Consider the following 20,916-nt stretch of genomic DNA (forward strand, 5'->3'; position numbering starts at 1 on the left):
GTATTAGCCCGATCATCTCGCGAACGATAAATATGACTACAATAAATCTTCTAGGCCATCCCGACCTTCCCCCTTAGTTCCATGAGGAACTTGGGGTAGCCAGGGCCTCGACTGTTAAATATGTGTATTATGCATTCATATTTGTAACAGGAATCCCCTGGCGAAGGCGAGGTTGACATTTGTGTTGCGATGCTTTGAAGCTATAAAGCTTTGTATTCCGCTTATCACCTCCTTGAGTCACCTGATCGTAGGTCTCGTTATTTAGGGAAAGTACAAAATAACCGGGTACAAAAAACCAAGTTCTGCAGGGTTTGAGAAATAAAGAACGATTTTTTCTAATTGACCGAATACTGACTACACATATGTTTATAAATAACTGACAGTGTGCATAAACGCTTAAATTCAATCGTTTCGGATATATGTATATATTGTGGCGAATGTAAGCAATTTCGATGTGTCATCGTGCTGCTAATAAATAAATGCACAACAACAGCAAAGTAAGCAACCACACATATGTCCATGTAAACATCAGACATCACATACATGCAAACAGCGAAGAGATTATTTCACGTACACAGATGTAGTCATCACCTAAGAGCAGAAGTTATTACTCACACATACACACGCATATAATTAGAACACAAATATATATACCAGATACATAAAAGAGAAATAAATAAGCAGTAGTTCTAGAAGGCTGTTCGTGAAAAGTCTAGACCCTTGGGGAGATATGCGAACAAGGCAACAGAGAGTATAAAAGCAGCGCAAGCTGAGAAATAATGAATCAGTTTGATTTAAACACGCTATTAGTGAAGTGCGCTATAATTGTAGTTGTGAAGTACTACTACCACAGTAAAGTTGTAAATAAAGACCATTTTGCAATACTGAATATTTGAGTTATCTATTCGACAGTTCAGCGGTTCGAACGTCAACAGAAGCTGCCTAATAATCAGAAATTTCCCAAAATTCGTTACAATATAAACGTTAAAATGAATTGAGATTATTTATTTAGCCGCAGCTATCTGAAACTTTTAGGTACAATTTAGTTATACAAAATAGATAATCTTAGCAATAGCTAATGAGATAATTGTGAGCTTAAATGTTCCCTTGTATATATATATATATACATTAACAGTCTTTTAAATACACAAATATTTCTTTCATTTTTTATATTGTTTGTCAGTTCATTAAACAGTTTAAAACATCTATACATTAAAACATTTTACGCCTTATTGGATTTATTTTTAGTAAAAGAAAAATATATTTAATATCTGGTGAAATGTGTAGTGCACTGAAAATAATTTGAATCTGTACCCCCAACTATGATTCATTTGTACGAAGGGATGTATAGTATACATATATACATACATATCCATAAGTGAATGAAAGTATAGTGGCTCACAGCGTATTTGATACACTACGAGTTTGTCCAATAATTTGAATATGCTATCTTATAAATAAAAACGTTTCGGTGTGTGCATTTTATAGGCGTCAAAAAGTTATCGACAGTTTTTTAGTCCAATTAATTTTAGTCTGGCAAAGTACAAGTTTGAAAACTGTCAAAATTCTAAAACATGCTTTGGAAAAAGGGTTTCAAAAAGCAATACGAATTTAGCATTTTGTCAGACTAACTCAGTATAGTTCTACAAAATCGCATACTCAAAACGTTACCCAAAATTCTAAATAAAAACTTCAACATTTTCCTAAAGATTTTTAAAAACTTTTTGGTTAATTATTGACCTCAAGGTCGCAAGGATAAATAAAACACCATATATTTTGTGGTATTATAATTTATATAATTGGTCGATATTTCGGTTTCAATCTGAAACCATTCTCAGGAACAAATGAATGTACAGTCGATCAAGTACTTTCATTTGTTCCTAAGGATGGTTTCAGATTGAAACCGAAATATCGACCAATTAGGGGACAAATTATGTATAACGCAACGAGTAGGGCTACCAGGTTCCCATATGGCAAAACCGGGACACTTTGAAAATTCAAGAAATATACACCCCCCCTAATCACAACTACTATTCAAAATAAATGCTTCTAAGGTAAAAAAATAAATAAATGTAAGGCGCGATAACCTCCGAAGAGATTTTAGGCCGACCTTCTCTCCCAATTTACGTTGTGCTCCTTTTAATTTATCCTACAAATTGGCGGGACGGGACCTACTTGTTTTATGCCGACTCCGAACGGCATCTGCAAGGCAGATGAGTTTTCACTTAGAGCTTGTCATGGCAGAAATACACTCGGCTTCACACCCCGGGCAAAGCAACATCAAAATTTTAGAAATAAGGTTTTTCAATTAGAAGAAAATTTTTCTAAGCGGGATCGCCCCTCGGCAGTGTTTGGTAAGCACTCCGAGTGTATTTCTGCCATGAAAAGCTCTCAGTGAAAACTCATCTGCCTTGCAGATGCCGTTCGGAGTCGGCATAAAACATGTCGGTCCCGTCCGGCCAATTTGTAGGATAAATTAAAGGGGGCACGACGAAAATTGGAAGAGAAGCTCGGCCTAAAATCTCTTCGGAGGTTATAGCGCCTTACATTTATTTCTTTTATAAAAGGATAAAATTAAACAGTCATATATTTTTCGTTGCACAGAACTTGTTCCAAAACTTCTGGCTTATTTTTAATATAATTGTAAAATCCTGTGCAAGTCAGTCTTAAGTTGAATTTGCATTGAATAATATGGTCTAATGTGCTGATATTCAACGAATTTCTTTCCTTTGTCCATTGAGATGAAACAAGAGAAAAAATTCAATCCGCATTAGCATTATAAACAGGTATCTCATATAGATATTGAACTATTTTAAGTAAATTGTTTTTCTCTCCTTTTCTTTAGTTATGTTAGCTAATTAGGAAGAATACTTTACATCTATATATGTGTACTACGCAATGTGCAACTATCTAGCGACGTTAGAATTTTACAATTAAAGTCGGTCATTGGTACTTGTATTCAGACTAGTTGGAGCGCACATTATAAGCAAACCGAATAGGGTAGAGGGGGGAGGCTTCGACAGGTTAAGAGAAAACGATTTTTTTAGAGAAACTAGAATGAGAAATAGATAACTCTTTCATAATTACTGATGCCATGTATGTTTATGACACTTCGGATTTGTGGTTAATATTCCACTTGTTTGTTTTTTTAGTTATAATCAAATAACCAAAAACAAAAAATATGACGAAACCTCCCTGTCAGTCATCTGGGTGACTTCGACATTGGGTGGGAGCTTTCAACATTTATCAAATATAGCAATTTAACCAGCAAAATAAAAAAAAGGATGTTGGAAAAAACTCTAAATACGATTTTTAATTCATATTTGATGTAATTTATTTCAATACAGTAATACATTTTTCGAACAAAAACATAAGAAATGTAAGCATAAAATAAACTTTAACTGTACTTTTAACGAACATCTAAATTTGAAAAATCAAAGTTAAAAATAAACTTGCTTTGCGCGCGTGAAGTTCCTGGTGGATGTTCAGGTGTGGGCAATATACGTATTATAACCTGATTTGAAACCAAGTGTCTGTCTTCTGCAATTGTCGAAGCCTCCCAAAACATATTGTCGAACCCTCCCCCGTGCACTTATTTCAAATTTTTTGCTCCAAAAAATACATCTTAGTGTTATTGAAAAAGTCTTTAAAAGCAATAAATCTTAATTTTATTGCAATATTAATGGTCAGAAAACTCATGTTATATATTGTATATTGTACACTTTACACGCGAATACTTACCAGCAATTTTTACATCAAAACTTTTCCAAAATAAAAAATCTCGTCTGCATACTATCGTCGTTGAACAAGCACTGAATAGCTTTCATGACAGTGTCATACTCAATTTGGTTACTGTTTATTAGTGGAATAAGAACAATGGCAGTAATAACGGCGACCAAATTTGAAAAAGTCGAAGCCTCCCTCATGTCGAAGCCTCCCCATTCTACCCTAGTTGGTAGATTTCATGACTCTTTATTTAGATTTAAAAACCGGGTCACCTAAACGAAAACCGGGACATTTTAGGGTTGGACCGTGACACCGGGACAAATGGCCTAAAACCGGGACATGCCCCGGAAAACCGGGACGTCTGGCAGCCCTAGCAACGAGTCATTTTTCCACGTGTGAACCAACATTTCTATCATAAAAGGGTCATTTACTTCAGTGAATGACTGTTAACCCGAATGCCTTTATGAAACGTTTGGTATTATAAAGTGGTGACTGTGAAAGTGAGTAACTGCGAAGCAAAGTGTCACGGCGTCATACATAATCTGTGCCTATATAAATTATAACAAAATATATGGAGTTTTATTTATCCTTGCGGCCTTGAGCTCAATAATTAACCAAAAAGTTAAAATACACTTGCTATTAATAAAACTTAAAGATTTTTAAAAACTTTTAGAAGTTTTCAAATTTGTGGAAAATGTTTTTGAAATTGGTTTCCAAAGTAGTTTAAGGTATGTATGTAAGGTCTTTAAAAAAGTTGGGAAAGCCCAAATTCACTCTTCCTTCGCAACTATTTGATCCAGATGCCAAAAGCCTGATATACATATACAAACATATGTATATAACACCCATATACATATGGACAGGGAAAGAAATAGTCTGAAAAGTGCTGAAAATCGTATTGTATGAAATAAGCCGTTAGCCACTGTAAACATGTGTATGTAAGTAAATACATGGGAATGTCTCAATGTATATATACATGTGCATTTCTGCATGTCCAGTAGTATAGAGGTGATTTTTATGATTACTTGGCTATGCATTTGGTTCGTTAACAAGAAGCTCACCGTGCAAAATGTATTTAGATATCGAAGTAGCTATACATTACCATTTAAATGTATGTGTATATATATAAGTATCTATTTATGTACAAAAACAACAATTCTCACCTACCACCGAGCAACGTGTCGCGCAAGCTTAAAGCACAAGTGAGTTCCATATTGGTGTGGTGGGAGCGGAGTAGTCAACCGCAGAACAAGTTAAGGGTGCAGTGCATGCGCTACTGTCGAGTATTAATGAGGGTGGAAAATTAGGGTGGGTGGTAGAGGCAAAATTTTTGGAAGTTGTTTTGGTGCATATGCTTTATCAACAGCTTGACATGATAATACGTCGGCTGTCGTCGGCAGAAGCAGCAGTGGCGAAAGTGGCACTTGGTGAGAGTACTTTGAACAACAACACCAACTGACTCCAATGCTGACGTTTGGAAATATTGATTTTTCCACCTATTCCAGTCGACTGTCATTGTTGTGCGCCGCATTATGCGCCGTCGCTCAGTCTGTGGGGTGGTTCGTTGTTGTGTGGAAGTTTTTGTGTTTTGGTTGCCGAGCCAGTGCGTTTGCGTTAATGATTTCTTTAAAATGTTAAAATAAATAAGTAAATAATGAAATTATGCGCAGTTGAAACTTTTCAAGTAAGATGAAAAAAGCAATGAACACATTTGTTCAAATAATATTGTTTTATAATCCATCGATTTTTAATGCATTTGCCAGTGTGTATTGCCGAAATGCTTAGTAAAGAACACCATGTACATACATACATACATACATACTTCATATGTATATATATAATATGCTCTGAATTTATACATATACATATGTATGTATGTATATACAATGAATACTTTGGGCACTCATCCGTATAGATACACATTTATCTATATAAGTTTTACCTGTTTTGTTCTTAATTTGCTTAATCTAATTGATGTGATCGGTTATAATGGTTTATCATACCTAGTGTATTTAAAAGGCGTGAGTAGCAACTATTCGTGAAGTTCGTTGTAAACATACAGGTGTATGTCTTGAAAACTCGCCCAGGGGTTGTTTTGGTCAGAAACAACAGCCCAGAAACAAATAATTTCGGGTTTTTTGAGAAGAGGTTCGTCGGCTTCTTATAGGAAACAACCGATAGCCACGTGTTATTGTGTTAGTATCGGATTATTAACGATACCGATGTATTATAGTGTAATTATCAGTTTGTTACCGGCTTGTTATCGCTTATCGACTTGTAAACGACGGTTTACAGAAGCTTTATTGATTTTATATTGATGTTTTTTTCGGTATCTGATTCATAACAAACCGATGACTCATCGTTAGCAAATCGATAAACCAATAACAAATTGATAACACTCATAGTAAATTAATAAATTTTTGATAAAATATCGGTAGTTTTGTGATAACACATCGATAGCTCTTTGATAGTAAATCGATAACAAATCGATAACTTTTCCATAATAAGTCGATAAATTTTCAGTAACAATTTCGACAGAAAATCTATCACTTTTTATTAAAAGATCGATAGTAAATCGATAAATTTTCGATAACTAATCAATTATATACCGGTAAAAAATCGATTACTTTTCGTTAATAAATCGATAACATGTGGATAAAAAATTGATAAAACTCCGATAGCAAATCCATAACTTTTTTATCAGTAGCAAATTTATTACAGCTCTATAACAAATCTATAGCTCGTCACAGCCTTCCTCTGTTTCCTTACCTTTACTTTATTTTCATTTCCCTTCGAATGCTGTTGATTTTCGCTTTCGCATTATCGCCCGTATACGGCACAATTACTGTTTACTTTGACTGCTGACAACTCAAAAAGTAATGAAGATATTGATCTCCGGTTTTAACCCATTTTTCTAGAACGAACTCACTTATAAAAAAAATTAGATTTTCTTCGAGTCAGGGGCCTTATCTCGCGAGGCGTCTCATATATCCCCCATATAGCACTTACAAAGACTACGCATCCGGTTACACTTTACGCCTTACGCTTACATTCAGGATTCCCCTTGCCGTGAGAAATTATGTTTACACATCAACAAGTGTGAATGTACATATTATAAAAGGCACTCGCCAATACTGCTTTCAAAACAGTGTTCCTAGAAATTTTTGTATGATTTTATGCCGCTTTGAAAAAGTGGATTGGAGTCGCAATTAAATGTTTTTCGCTTGTCCCGTAAAATTTTAAATTTGTTGGTTAGGGCGTATATGAGTTAAGGTAACGACAGGTATATTTGAGAGTTTCCATTGTTACGGGACATTTTTGTGTAAATCGTTCACAAAGTAACGATTGAATTGAAAGAAATGACTTCAAGAAGTTAGAAATGTAGTGAGATAAATTGCAATTTCAAAAACTAATTATTAGTACCCAGGAAATAAATAAGAGCGTAATGGTCTGGACATCATAAATTGTGTGGATCTCATTTCCATACCATGCACTTTACAATTTTCCCACTAAACTTACTAAAACCATCTTACTATATTTAAATTTGGAATTTCATCTACTGATACTGCAATAAAAACAAGTAAGGAAGGCTAAGTTCGGGTGTAACCGAACATTACATACTCAGTTGAGAGCTATGGAGACAAAATAAGGGAAAATCACCTCGTAGTAAAATGAACCTAGGGTAACCCTGGAATGTGTTTGTATGGCATGTGTATCAAATGGAAGGTATTAAAGAGTATTTTAAGAGGGAGTGGGCCATAATTCTATAGATGGACGCCATTTAGGGATATCGCCATAACGGTGGGCCAGGGCTGACTCTAGAATTTGTTTGTACGATATGGGTATGAAATGAAAGGTGTTAATGAGCATTTTAAAAGGGAGTGGGGCTTAGTTCTATAGGTGGACGCCTTTTCGAGGTATCGCCATAAAGGTGTACCAGGGGTGACTAGAATTTTTTTGTACGATATGGGTATGAAATGAAAGGTGTTAATGAGCATTTTAAAAGGGAGTGGGCCTTAAATCTATAAGTGGACGCCTTTTCGAGATATCGCCATAAAGGTGGACCAGGGGTGACTCTATAATGTGTTTGTACGATGTGGGTATCAAATTAAAGGTATTAATGAGGGTTTTAAACGGGAGTGGCCTTTAGTTGTATATGTGAAGGCGTTTTCGAGATATCGACCAAAATGTGGACCAGGGTGACCCAGAACATCATCTGTCGGGTACCGCTAATTTATTTATATATGTAATACCACGAACAGTTATCCTTCCAAGATTCCAAGGGCTTTTGATTTCGCCCTGCAAAACTTTTTCATTTTCTTCTACTTAATATGGTAGGTGTCACACCCATTTTACAAAGTTCTTTCTATAGTTATATTTTGCGTCAATAGACCAATCCAGTTACCATGTGTCATCCCATTTTTCGTATTTGGTATATTATTATGGCATTTTTTTCATTTTTAGTAATTTTCGATGTCGAAAAAGTGGGCGTGGTCAGAGTCGGATTTCGGCCATTTTTTACACCAATATAAAGTGAGTTCAGATAAGTAAGTGAACTGAGTTTAGTAAAGATATATCGATTTTTGCTCAAGTTATCGTGTTAACGACCGAGCGGAAGGACAGAGGGTCGACTGTGTATAAAAACTGGGCGTGGCTTCAACCGATTTCGCCCTTTTTCACAGAAAACAGTTATCGTCGTAGAATCTAAGCCTCTACCAAATTTCACAAGGATTGGTAATGTTTTGTTCGACATACGGCATTAAAAGTATCCTAGACAAATTAAATGAAAAAGGGCGGAGCCACGCCCATTTTGAAACTTTTTTTTATTTTTGTATTTAGTTGCACCATATCATTATTGGAGTTGAATGTTGACATAATTTACTTATATACTGTAAAGATATTAACTTTTCTTTTAAAATTTGACTTTAATAAATTTTTTTTTAAAGTGGGCGTGGTCGTTCCCCGATTTTGCTAATTTTTATTAAGCATACATATAGTAATAAGAGTAACGTTCCTGCCAAATTTCATGATGATATCTTCAACGACTGCCAAATTACAGCTTGCAAAACTTCTAAATTACCTTCTTTTAAAAGTGGGCGGTGCCACGCCCATTATCCAAAATTTTACTAGTTTTCTGTGTTGTGTCATAAGTTCAACTCACCTACCAAGTTTCATTACTTTATCCATATTTGGTAATGAATTATCGCACTTTTTCGATTTTTCGAAATTTTCGATATCGAAAAAGTGGGCGTGGTTATAGTCCGATATCGTTCATTTTAAATAGCGATCTGAGATGATTGCCCAGGAACCTACATACCAAATTTCATCAAGATACCTCAAAATTTACTTAAGTTATCGTGTTAACGGACGGACATGGCTCAATCGAATTTTTTTTCGATACTGATGATTTTGATATATGGAAGTCTATATCTATCTCGATTCCTTTATACCTGTACAAACAACCGTTATCCAATCAATGTTAATATACTCTGTTAGCTCTGCTCAACTGAGTATAAAAAAAACACTTCTAACCCTTTCTGATTTAACAGCATTTTTAAATGTTACGATCGCGACATTATACGTTTTTTAGTGCTTATTGAAAAGTGTGTCAAATACATAACGGCGCCCGCCGTGGTGTGGTGGTAGCTTGCTCCGCCTATCACACCGAAGATCCTGGGCTCATGCCCCGGGCAAAGCAGCATCAAACATTTAGAAACAACTTTTTCAATTAGAAAAAAGTTTATAAGGGGGGTCATCCCTGACAGTGATTGGCAAGCACTCCGAGTGTATTTCTGCCATGAAAAGCTTCATAGTGAAAACTCATCTGAAATTAAAAGAAGCACGACTCAAATTAGAAGAGAAGTCTAAAATCTCTTCGGAGGTTATAGCGCCTTGCATGTATTTATTTTTTAAAAGATTAACGATTAAGATTCAAAAAGTTTTTAAATTATCCTTTATCAATTTTAAGTTGAGCTTACCTTTTCGCCACAATATCCCAATGCAAACGCTTTTATTTCCTTTATATTAAGTCGGTTGAATGTTTGTCCGCATATTCAATAGAAATCTCGCAATCGATTTTTAAGTAACTTCTCATTGAGCTACAAACGTGAAACTTCACGGACAGGTTAAGACACCGTGCCAAAGGAAAGGAAACCCCGTTAGGTGGCGCACGGATCGAAATAATTTGATGAGAATTTGGAAATTTGAAACCGGCTTTTAAGCAACTTCTCGATGAGCTATAGACTTGAAATTTCAAATTTTAAATAGCTTTCGTATGAGTTAGAGATCTGAAACTTTGAACAAAGCTTAAAGCCCAATGAAAATTCAATACTTAGCTTTCAAAATTCTACTTAATATGCCAGGGACAGAGATACTTAGAGATATTTAGAAATCACGTACAGAACAGAGGGAAACTTCAAATCGATTTTTAAATGAATTCTAGTTGTGCCAGACTAGGAATTCTGGAACTAAACAAACTTTCGATTCGTTGCGTTGTGACTGAGATATCTACATTATTTTAATTGATGGTCTACTTTGCACGAATTATGAATTTTATTAAGGTAGCGTCACTTTGCGCACTGTTATTGAGTTGATACCGAGCCGACATCTGTAATTCGGTAATCGAAAGTTTCTCCTAGTCAACACTTTCACTCAATTCATAACAAGTATTGTAAGCAATAAAAGAAAGTTTTCCACCTTAATGTAAATAAGGCACTACTCTTTTCCAAATAGAACTAAAACGTAGAAAAAAATTAAGCACATCCTTTATATAAATGGACAAAAATTAGCGCAAACAAAGACATATTCCTGATGAACTTTGATTTCAAAATTTTGACATAGAAATTGTAAAAATATTTATGAGAGATAAAAATATAAAGGCGGAGCGAAATTCATTGACTAATATTGATAAGTTGACTCCTTTCCTGCCAACTTTCCAATCCAAGTAATGTACGCTCCGCTTTTATATTTATATTTTTCACAAAAATTTTTACAATTTCTGTCAAAATTTTAAAATCAAAGATCAGCAGGAATATGTCTTTGTTTAAGGAAACATTTTTGCTGATTTCTGTTCATTTATATAAAGTGCTTAAAATTTTTTATTTATTTTTTTATTTTAATTATAATGGAGTAGCTTGAACGCATGAAAACGATTTTAGATAGTGCAAGATGGAATTTGTATATAACCTCAGAGGGGTCTGATTTGGTGGAAATTCCTATAAATAAAAATGTATGTGGCTTTTGTATGTGGTTGTGTGACTTTTAATCCCCATCTGGTATGGAGCAAAAAACCTGAAGAGGTACTTAGATACATTAAAAGCCTCCACATACAAAATTAGGCTGAAAGGTCATGCACAATAGATCTACACAAAGGTCGCAATGCTTCCAGGCCTAATAATAATAATATGTATTATGTGGTTACAAAAGAATACAAATGTTTTCATCCAAACTTACTAACTAAAATTGTAGGTATGTATGTACATATGCTATGTATGTGAACGAAAAACAATTGCTATTAAAAATTACAAAAAAATATAAATACATCAGAATAAAGTGTTTTCAACCGTGTTTTTTTTTATTATCAGTATTTTTAAACACTTAGCTTCACTTGTATGTATGCTTGCTTGTAACTCTCTAGGCTAGGCGCGCAAAGGAGAGTTAGACCCATATAGCGGCAATTATTGTAGTGGTTAAATAACTCGCTACAAATAGAGTTGTGCTTAATTGCGGAGACACGAACCTCTGTGCTACGGTGCTATCAACATCAAATATCTAAGTGGATTGTAGATACTAAAACAGCACCATATTTGCGTGTTTTTTAGTTTTTTTAAACTATCGTTATACGAGCCGGACCCGTGCGTATCTTGCGCAACAAATATAAAAGTCTCATATCAAATATCAAAAGAAATCAGCTGTTTTCTATCAATCAAACATCTATAAACTTACGTGCGCTTGCGCTGCCATTTGGCGAATGTTAGCAACTGCCGGTAATGCAGTAATTGTTCTAGTCAAATGTTCTCAATAGTGTCATAGTACAAATATATTTCTTTGTGTGCTCACAATCGTTAATTTTTAACAAATTATTTTAATAAAATATGGATAAACAAAAGCACTTCGACTAATAATGCCCAAAGCTCGCTAATAGCCCGAATCCCCATCTTTACAACCAAAACTTTATTTATAGATTTGGATTCCAAATAAGAGCGAAAAAGGGAACTGTACATAAAAACAGCAATTATAAATAATATATAAGATTATTTTAGGCCCGGGTTTTCAGCACAAGTTCAACTCAGTTTGTCAGTTAAACTACGCTTAAACTTATTCTGCAGTTTTTCAGTCTACCTTGACTGAAGTTTAAGCTGAGCTTAAGTGGCTGATCTGGCAGGGTTAAACTCTAGTTAACCTATCAGTCATTTGCGTTCGTTCGAAATGGCTTCGTTCGAAATGGTTCGAGTACCATTAGAGCTCATGTTGACAACTAGGCATACTTCTAAAATCTCAAGAGTTGTTTCGAAACAGTGGCTCCACTGCAGAATCATAGCGTACTCAGCAAAAGAGGCAATTTTTTATAAAGCAAAAAATGCTTTACTTAAGTTGAAAAAATTGAATTCCCAACTTGTGGTTCTCTAACTGGACTCAAATGTAAGGTTCCATACTACAGTATTTTCACAAAAATAAAATAAAATATGTATAATTTATTTTTAATAAATTACGCTTCTTTACTGCTATCATTCAGGTGTTTATTTCTCACAATAAATAGCTGTTGGCTTTGGTGGTACCACCATGGAGATGTTTTTTTTTTTCAATTCCACCTCAACTCGATATCCAATGTAGGATATCAACTGGAGAAATGTGTTGGATATTCATTTTAAAACTGTACATTTCCCAAAATCTCTCAAAGGTTGGATATAATTTGATAATGATAATAACGTTGTAGATCAGATCGAGAACGCTTAAACAAAATTTCTCAAGGGTTGGATAGTGATTGGAGAATGAAGTTAGATATCAACTCGAGAACTATCTGGTTTAAGAATAATTAAATAATGATGTTGGATATCACCTCCGGAACTAGATATAAATTTCGGTGAAGAAATATTTTTTCCATGTTTGTTGGGTAAACAAAATCCAGCTGTTGCCGTATCTACAAATTATCTAGATAATAAAAACCCAATGTTGCCGTGCAAAAAAGCCTACCCCAAAGGCGACCTTAAACTGTGAGTGAAAAACTGCTCAGTAGTTTAAATGGAGTTTAAATTTGACTAGATTTTAAGCAAACTTAGTTTAAGCCTAGCTTAACCAACTACTGAAAAACCGGGCCTTAATGTAATTCACGCTAGCGCAAATGTTAAAATAGCAGAAATGAAGCGCTTCATAATGAGCAATGACCTCAATCTCTTATCTATGGTGTATGCTACACTGTACAACAGCACAATAACTCAAACTCTGAGGCTGACGACAAAGTGGAAGCGAGAAGCGTTGCTTTAATATAAAGATAAAAAGCTATAGAAATTATCTCTTGTCGAAAATTGTAAAATAGTGCCAGAAACCTTTCAAGCTTGTAAAATATATAAAAATTCCTTCCCGCCTAGCATAGCTTATAGCGAGCACTTTGTTGCTGTTGTTGTTGTTGTAGCGATAAGGATACTCCCCGAAGGCCTTGGGGAGTGTTATCGATGTTGGTGATCCTTTGCCGGATGCAGATCCGGTACGTTCCGGTAACAAGCACCATTAAGGTACTAGCCTGACCATCTCGGGAACGATTTGGTATGACCACATGAAACCCTCTAGGCCCACCTAGATCCATAAGAAACTTGGGGTCGCCAGAGCCTCGGCTGTTAAAGAAACAGTATTCGCCACGGGTAGGTGAGGTTGACAATTGGGTTGAAGAAGTTATATATTGCGCTGGTAACCCCTTGAAAGGGTTGCGCTACACAACCTCTTGAATTAATTTGGTATTTTAGTCGCCTCTTACGACAGGCATACCTGCCGCGGGTATACTCTAAGCCCCCTAACCCGCTGGGGTGCACTCTGTCGTTAGCCTGAGTATCCAAATGCGATTCCCAGACCCATATAATAAAACTTTGATATCGTTTTGCATTCTTTTTTTAGAACGTTCACTAAAATAGCGTTTAAGAGGTACATAGCTAGAAATTTATTTGCTGAAAAATTTCACTAGAAGTAGGTTTATCAGACTTAGTTTACAAAAATATGGGACAAAAGTTTAAAATTTTGGCTAAAAGTACGGTATCTTCGAAAATCAAGCGGGTCGCAAATAATATTGTAACGAATTTAGTGAAACCACGCTTATTTTACACCTTCTACTAACGTTCGTATCGCTAAATTGTTGAATAAATCACTCCAATATTCAATAATGCAAAATGGTCTTTATTAGACTACTTTGAAAATACTTCAGAATAACCCTTATACTTCGCAACTGATAACGTGCTTAGATCAAACTGAATACGAACTACTCAGCTTCTGCTGTTTTTATACTGTCTGCCCAAATGTCTAGACGTTTCTTCTTCTAGAATCCTCTACCTGGTCACCAGCCATACGCGCGTGTATTTGTAGTGTTTAACCATATGCGTGTGTATATATATGTGAGCGAAGTAGTAGCTGATGATGACATGCGTTTGTGAGTATCTCTCTGCTGCTTGTATGTATGTGTGTACATGATGATTAATTTGTTTACTTACATACAAGTGTGGCACCTTGCTTTATTGTTGTTGTGGCTTTATTTACTTAGTATCAGATTAGTGATGTGAGCATCACTTAGTGTTACTAATATTCGTCACAATATAAAAAACAAATGCAGTTTGTTAAGTATTATTTAAACTTAGCAAAAACCCATGGCGTTGCTAATTTCATACATAACTGTCTATTTGAAAAATCTGTTTTGTTTAGTTATATCTATAATAATTTCCAAGTTCGCTGGTTCGAATCGAGCTCAAGGCCTAACAATAATTATTTTACCATTATTATTGTTATGGTACATTTTTCTTAAATGAAAATTTTTTAAACTTATTTTAAATAGAAAAAAGAAAAAATTTAGACAACTGCTAAAGCTCGTTGGCTCCTTTGGCTTTCACTCCTAACTCTGCCTTTTTTCTTTTCCTTTTATTCTATCTGTGAACTTCTCTCCCCCTATCTTCATCCCTTACCCATCCAGCCCGTCCGCCCCTGTCATTCCCTGCGCCTGTCTCTTTCTTCTCCCTAACCACATGGCTCTCCTTTCTTTTTACATTAACCTTTCCGAAAGACTATCTAAATAATTAATTTAAACAAGTAAAGGTATCTAAGCTCGGGTGTAACCGAACATTATATACTCAGCGTGAGCTTCAATTATACATTTCATTTCAGATAAATTAGCTTTCTACATAACACGTGGCACCGCCCACTTAAAAAAAATGTCTCCCCATTTCCTCTTACAGTAAAACTTGAAAAGTGAAATATCATTGATTCAAAACTATTTATGCTAAGTTATAGCTTATTATTCTAGTCTACGACCCTTTCCAACTTGTTTTATATCTAAGTTGCCGTGGTCTTTAACTGATCACGTCCATTTTTACTAGAAATATTTTCTGCTATAAGGAAAATATGTGTACACAATTTTATTACGCTCCGTTAATTTTTCTTCGAGTTATGGTTCCTGAAACATAGAACATTGCTTAATCATAAAAGGGGCGGTGCCACGCCCATTTCTTTAAATTTGAAGTTTTTCCTATTTATTGTTATAAATCCACTTGGGAAATGAAATACCATTGATATAAAGCTCTTTTTTGCAAAGATATAGCTTATTTTATTCGTCCACGACCCTTTTAAAAATCTTTTATATAAAAGTGGGCGTGGTTCTTAACCGATTCCGTTAATTTTTCTTCAAAACATTCCTTATAGTAAAGGCAATTTCTCTGCCGAATTTTGTTACGATAGATTTAACTATTTTTGATTTATGATTAATAATATTTGTAAAACTGATTTTATCACAAGCGGGCGGTACCACGCCCGTTTTACAAAATTTTCTCAAATTTTTATCAAGAGTCTTAATATCAGTACACATGTCAAATTTCAACATTCTAGGTGTATTATTTACTAAATAATCAGGTTTTTTGTGTTTTTCAAAATGTTATGTATATCAAAAGTGGGCGTGGTTATCATCCGATTTTTGGTGAAGATATCTCAATATTTACTCAAGTTATCGTGTTAACGGACAGACGGACGGACGGACATGGCTCAATCAAATTTTTTTTCGATGCTGATGATTTTGATATATGGAAGTCTATATCTATCTCGATTCCTTTATACCTGTACAACCAACCGTTATCCAATCAAAGTTATATACTCTGTATGCCAAGCACGCTGAGTATAAAAAGCCATACCGTTGAAGTGATTGCCCTTTCGTACACGCAGTGAGAACTCGATTGTGCCATGAAAGGCAGACCCCTGATCTAAACCATTTTCAAATCCCCTTGAATACACACAAAAATTAAAAAAAAAAAATCGGTGTAGTCGTTTAGGAGGAGTTCATAGACATATAAGCGCTCATACGTATTATATGTACATTAGACTGGGTCGATTTATTAACCGATATCGCGCCATCGATTTTTCGATAGGATTTCGGCTCAAGAAAAAAAGTTCCACTATGCATACCCAAAAAATAAATGGCGAATGGGTAAATTTTTCGACCAAAACACTCTCCAAAACCCAAAAAATATTTTTTTTCAAAAAACTGTTGTAAAAACGTTGACGACAACAGTTTTTTGAAAAAAAAAAAAAAATATTTTTTGGGTTTTGGGGAGTGTATTGGTCGAAAACCTGGTATTGGTCGGAACCTTTTTTCCTGATCCCAAATCCTATCGAAAAATCGATGGCGCGATATCGGTTAACTTTCGCCCATACAAATCGACCCAAGCTAATGTACCTATCTTTATCTAAAGATTTTTTAATTACCACACATAGTGGGCAGGACAGTTAATTTTACCTCGGTAATGAGGTACCCCGTTATTTAAGTTAATACCCGGGACATACATATAGCTTCAACCGTTCTCCAGATATCGCTACCTAAAGTTATAATCATCTCTAATGTGATACGGCTGAAGATTCTAGGTGGACAAAAGTTAGCTCTTACGCCCAGTTAGTGTAAATTACATTTCCGACAAATTTTCGATTGTCGATATCGAATCAGCGTCAGAGTTATCATCTCCAGTGTTATTTAATTTATTGGCTAAATTCAAAAATAAATCAGGTGTATAAAACAGGGACCCATCTTAATAGTAATTTTCTTTTTTTAGTCGAAAAAACCGGGTCAAAAATTATCCTAGTTCATGGGATGCAGCATTTTCATGATGAATCATGCTTACTTTTCGGCTTTTTTTTCAAAAAAATCCACAAATAAAAGTAAAGACAGGCATTTTATTTTATAAGTCCGGATAAAGTTTGATCTAATTGAGATATTGCCTTCAAAATTTGATACACTTCTTTCTGTTGAAATAAGGATTGTCTAATTTGAATGTGCCGTTCCATAGTTATAGGGCCTTAAAAAAAAATCCGGATTTAACTTTCATTTTCGAACTTATAGCATAAAAGCCCGGTATATTTAAAAACTAAAAATTATTTAAAAACTAAAGATCCAAAACAATTTTTTTTTGAAGGACTTTTATTATAAAAAGAATAATAGTTTGGGTCCCTGGTATAAAGCTCTAATAATAGGAATTTAGCATAAGAATGTCATTTAAAAAAGCATGAATAGAAGAAGTAAAATGTAAGCAAAAAATGTGTTCGGACGCGCTCTGTAAGTCCTGCCAAAATTCAACATACAGCACTTCTAGAAGTTTTTCATAAAAATGAAGTGTCCGCGATAACAGTCGCCAATTGGGAGCACCAAGCGAGGTCAAATCTTTCTGCAACTGCCTCCCAACTCAGTGGAGGTCTTCCTCGTCTTCTGCTTCCAAACTGCGGTTACTTTATTTCTTGGCCGCAGCGTATTCGTCCATTCGCATAATTGACCTAGCTAGCAAAGATTTCTGTTTTTATTAGCTATCACTATCGGCATATCTACGTAAAGCTCATAAAGCTCATCATTATACCTCCTTCGATACTCGCCGTCGACATCTTCCGGAGAACTTTTCTCTCAAACACTCCAAGAGCGATCTCATCTTCTCTTGACACCTTCCATTATTCCGAGCCATACATCAGGACAGGTATGATGAGCGAATTGTAGAGCGGGATTTTTGTTCGTCGAGAGGGGAATTTAGATTTCAATTGTGTAAAGAAGCACTTGTTGGCAAGAGTTATTCCCCGTTTGATTTCTAGGTCGACATTTCTTTTGCTGCTAATGCTGGTTCCAAAATAGATGAAATTCTTTACAGTCTCGAATTTATATCTGTCAACAGTGACGTGGATGCAAAGTCCGTGGTGACAGCAAGTTCTTCATCTTGTCCTCATTTACCGCAAGACCCACTTTTGTTTGCTTCTTTATCTAATTCCATCTCTTCACCCTGTTTGAACAGCTCAGCAGGTATTCCGTCATTACCTAACGCCTTGTGGTTTTACAGCCGTGATATTGCCATTCTCACTTCGTTATAGTTGGGTGCCGGAGCGTGTTTTTCATCATCGGCGATCGGGGTATCGGGATCGTCTTCTCCCACACTCTGTATGCCAGTTACCAGGTCGCCATTATTGAGGGCTTGAAACCTTCCATCATTAAAAGAACATGAAATATGTATGGTAAACCGCAAGCAGCCAAGTTGACTGTTAAGTACGATCCTGTATATCTTTCCAAAATAATAATAATAATAATATTTTTTCGCGCTAAATATCCGGGGAGATAGAGCCCACTTTTCTTCCAGAATGTGGTGTTCTGTTTTTAATTGTTCCCATTAATTGGTCATCATACACATTTTTGGCTGACTCCAAGTGCATCTGAGAAGCTCGGCCTAAAATCTCTTCGGTTATCGTGCCTTACCTATATTTATATTATAAGTGCATCTGAGAAACACAATCGAAAGGTTTGCCAAGCCACCAAATCAATTTGATGTTAGTTGTACGCCCTGTTTCCAAGCAGGAAGACAAAATATACTCCGAAAATTGTACTCTAACTCCGGCGTTGTCGTTTACTCAGGTAACAGTTTTAAATATTCCGAACACTACACAGTAGCGAAACATGAGAGAATTGCAATAATTCGAAAAATTTCAAAAGCGCTACGTCATCAAACTTTTTTTTTTCAAATTCGATTGCATGATTTGGGCTCATTTATTTATGGTTGAACCCACATCACAAAGTTTTTACTTGTTGAGAGCCGTCACACGATACTTTGGCAGCAACAAAGCAACCAATTAATGCCGAATGTTTTTTCAAGAAATTTTTGGTTACTTTTCATTATCATCATTAAAATAAACACAAATACGCCACTAAAATGTAAATAAGGCATTTTTATACTCAGCGTGCTATGCACACAGAGTATATTAACTTTGATTGGATAACGGTTGGTTGTACAGGTATAAAGGAATCGAGATAGATATAGACTTCCATATATCAAAATCATCAGCATCGAAGAAAAATTTGATTGAGCCATGTCCGTCCGTCCGTCTGTCCGTTAACACGATAACTTGAGTAAATTTTGAGGTATCTTGATGAAATTTGGTATGTACATAGGTTCCTGGGCACTGATTTCAGATTGCTATTTAAAATGAACGATATCGGACTATAACCACGCCCACTTTTTCGATATCGAAAATTTCGAAAAACCGAAAATGCGATAATTCATTACCAAAGGTGGATAAAGCAATGAAACTTCATTACCTTATGACGCAGAATAGAAAATTAGTAAAATTTTGGACAATGGGCGTGACACCGCCCACTTTTAAAAGAAGATAATTTAAAAGTTTTGCAAACTGTAATTTGGCAGTCGTTGAAGATATCATGATGAAATTTGGCAGGAACGTTACTACTATTATTATATATATGTGCTAAATAAAAATTAGCAAAATCTGAGGAAGAACCCGCCCACTTTAAAAAAAAATTTTAAAAGTCAAATTTTAACAAAAAATTTAATATCTTTACAGTATATAAGTAAATTATGTCAACATTTAACTCCAGTAATGATATGGGGCAACCAAATACAAAAATAAAAGAAAATTTCAAAATGGGCGTGGCTCCGCCTTTTTTCATTTAATTTCTCTAGAATACTTTTAGTGCCATAAGTCGAACAAAAATCTACCAATCCTTGTGAAATTTGGTAGGGGCATAGATTCTATGACGATAACTGTTTTCTGTGAAAATGGGCGAAATCGGTTAAAGCCACGTCCAATTTTTATACACAGTCGACCGTCTGTCCTTCCGCTCGGTCGTTAACACGATAACTTCCGCAAAAAACGATATATCTTAACTAAACTTAGTTCAACTACTTATCTGAAGTCACTTTATATTGGTAAAAAATATGGCCGAAATCCGACTATGACCACGCCCACTTTTTCGATATCGAAAATTACGAAAAATGAAAAAAATGCCATAATTCTATACCAAATACGAAAAAAGGGATGAAACATGGTGATTGGATTGGTTTATTGACGCAAAATATAACTTTAGAAAAAACTTTGTAAAATGGGTGTGACACCTACCATATTAAGTACAAGAAAATGAAAAAGTTCTGCAGGGCGAAATCAAAAGCCCTTGGAATGATGGAAGGATAACTGTTCGTGGTATTACATATATAAATAAATTAGCGGTACCCGACAGATGATGTTACCGTTCACCCTGGTCCACATTTTGGTCAACCACTTCCTTTTTAAAACCCTCATTAATAACTTTAATTTGATACCCATATCGTACAAACACATTCTAGAGTCACCCCTGGCCCACCTTTATGGCGATATTCCGAAATGGCGTCCACCTATAGAACTCCCTTTTAAAATACTCTTTAGTACCTTCCATTTGATACCCATGTCATACAAACACATTCTAGGGTTACCCTAGGTTCATTTTCCTACATGGTGATTTTCCCTTATTTTGTCTCCAAATCTCTCAGCTGAGTATGTAATGTTCGGTTACACCCGAACTTAGCCTTCCTTATTTGTTTTAGGGTAACTTAAGCAAAATATTGCAAACTGAAAATTACTGCACCGAAATCATTTGGACAGACAGGTTTATTTTAGAAGAGTGAAAATCTATCTCAGAAAATTCAAAATGTCAACGGT

At 35.2% G+C, this 20,916-nt stretch overlaps 1 protein-coding gene across 9 annotated transcripts in view; it reads left to right on the plus strand.

Annotated features, from left to right (window-relative positions):
- Positions 1-20,916, plus strand: part of ewg (DNA-binding protein Ewg) — a 78,391-nt gene that overhangs the window by 34,031 nt on the left and 23,444 nt on the right. Inside the window, exon 1 of one of the 9 annotated variants that reach the window (XM_067782712.1) lies at positions 5,286-5,410. The exons of the other annotated variants lie outside the window; for them this stretch is intronic. The gene's annotated coding sequence lies outside the window, so the exon portion shown is untranslated. Of the gene's footprint in view, positions 1-5,285; positions 5,411-20,916 lie in introns of those variants that run through there. 9 annotated transcript variants of the gene reach the window in all.

This window comes from Eurosta solidaginis, chromosome 4, assembly GCF_040869045.1.
Source record: "Eurosta solidaginis isolate ZX-2024a chromosome 4, ASM4086904v1, whole genome shotgun sequence".
NCBI lineage: Eukaryota > Metazoa > Arthropoda > Insecta > Diptera > Tephritidae > Eurosta > Eurosta solidaginis.